This window comes from Pinus tabuliformis, chromosome 5_1, assembly GCF_031772625.1.
Source record: "Pinus tabuliformis cultivar Carrire ecotype Pingquan chromosome 5_1, CPIR1, whole genome shotgun sequence".
In the NCBI taxonomy this organism is placed as follows: Eukaryota; Viridiplantae; Streptophyta; class Pinopsida; order Pinales; family Pinaceae; genus Pinus; species Pinus tabuliformis.
The window spans coordinates 390,131,551-390,134,042 of NC_142305.1; positions in this window are offsets into that span (position 1 = coordinate 390,131,551).

Here is a 2,492-nt window from a genome sequence, read left to right on the forward strand (position 1 = left end):
TGCTTTTTAAGGCTAGACTTCACATGGTTTATAAGGTTGGGATCACTACAAGTAAGGATAAGATCATCAACATAAAGAACAAGAATGATAAGATACTTACCCACTTTCTTGGTGTATTCAGTATTGTCACCTAGAAAATCCAGTATCTAAAAGAAAGCTATCCATTTTGGCCTAGCAAGCCTGAGGGGCTTGCTTGAGACCATAAAGGGATTTATTAAGATGACATACAAGGCTGGAGTCTGTTTTTATAAAGCCAAGAGGTTGTTCCATATAGATTTCTTCATGCAAGTCCCCATGCAGGAAGGTGGATTTAACATCAATTTGATGGACTTCCCATTTGAAAGAGGTAGCAAGGGAAAGAACAAGGCGGATAGAGTTCGTTTTGGCAACAGGGGAGAAGGTTTTAGTATAGTCAATGCCTTCAACTTGTGAAAAAACCTTAGCAACAAGACGAGATTTATGTTCATCAACTTTTCCATCTGGTCCATACTTGGTTCTGTAAACCCATTTGCATCTAATAAGTTTTCGTCCCTTTGGAAGAGGAACAAGATCCTATGTATCATTTTCCAATAATGAACGATATTCTTCATTCATAGCTACATCCCAATCTGGATGGCCTAAAGCTTTTGAAAAAGTGTCAGGATCATAATTTGTTGGAGCTTGAGCCAGTAAAGAAGAGGCTCTATCAAACTGCGAACGAGTGCGACGTTGATCTGTAGGATCACCTGCAAGAGTACCTGCTACATCCCGAGTAGCGCGGACCCATTTTGTAAGCTGAGGAGCTAAAGGAGGATCCTGAGAAGGTGGGGGAGGATTTTCATCCTTGTTGTCATCATTTGAAGAAGAAATATTTTCAGAGAGAGGTGGTACATCTACACAACTAGGCTCGTAGGCCGATATATTTTTAGCAAACTTTCTACTTTGGACTTAAGTGGAATAAGCCTATATCCTTTGACATCTTCAGAATATCCAACAAAAACACACTTTTCACTCTTAGGTTCTAAGGCTTTATGTTTCTCATCTGGAATATGGGCCCATGCCTAACTTCCAAAAACACGAAAGTGACCGACATCTGGTTTAATTGAGCTCCATGCTTCTTTTAAAGTGATATTCTCTAAAACCTTAGTGGGAGTGCAATTTACTATGTAATTTGCATAGTTAATTGCTTCTGCCCAAAAATTAAGACTAAGTCCTTTAGATTGAAGCATACAATTAGCCATTTCCTTTAAGGTGTGATTCTTCCTTTCAGCTACACCATTTTCTTGTGGAGTATATGGAACAGTATGTTGCATTTGAATTTCATGCTCATTGCAAAAGTTGATGAATTTGTTGTTAACATATTCTCCACCATTATCAGATCTTAGCTTAAGAATTTTATGTCCAGATTGTTTTTCAACAAAGGCCTTAAAGGCCAAGAACATGTTAAATACTTCACTCTTGAGTTTTAAGAAGTATACCCAAGTGTGTTTGGAGAAATCATCAATGAAGGTTAAGAAATACTTGTAGTCAGAGAATGAAACAACTGGAAGTGGACCACATAAATCACTATGCGCAAGCTGTAAAGGGGCTGAGGCGTGCCAAGATGCATGTTTTTCAAAGCTATCCTGATAGTGTTTTCCGAGTACACATCCGGAAAAAACACCATCTCTACAAGATACCATAGGAAGACCTGTCACCATATTTTCTTTACATAGATTTTGAAGGGAACGATAGTTTAAGTGACCAAATCGCTCATGCTAAAGTTTTCTCACTTCATCATTATGAGCAACAAATATCGAGGGAAGAGTTGATGATCCAAAGTTGTTAAACTTATAAAACCTTATAGAATCATTGGCAATGCTGGTAGCTAAAATCTGTTTAGGATCTCTTAGGTCCTTAATTACAACATCATGAGGTGATAATTCAACAATTTTGCCTTCACCTAAATGAGTTATCTGATATACACATAGAAGGTTGCAGGATAAGGTTGGAACACATAATACATCATTAAATTGACCATTGTCTAGATGAACAGTTCCAGTCCCTACAACACTAAGAGATCTATCATCACCAACATATATATTTTTGGTGTTACAATCATTTAAAGAAGAAAACATGGCTTTATTTTTGGCCATGTGATAAGAAGTTCCAGAATCAATGAGCCACTCATGAGAATGAGAAGAAGAAGATACATTTAGTGCATAACCAGACCGAGATGCTTGACAACCACATGCAGAAAGTGATATTCCTGGAGACGAAGTTGAAGTTGAAGAATGCTCCAAATGGATGTTATGCTTCTTCATTGCTACTTCCAAGGCTTCCATCTTCTTAAAGCATTTGGATTCTAAGTGGCCATCTCGATTAAAAAAGTGGCAATGTCTATCAGTCTTCTTCCCTTTGTTTTTATTTGCCTTATCATTTTGTTGAAATGATTTTTAATTTTGAGACTGAAATTGCTTAAGACCCTTGTTTGGTCTAGGACCATTCCTTTTAGGATACTGCTTCTTAGGATT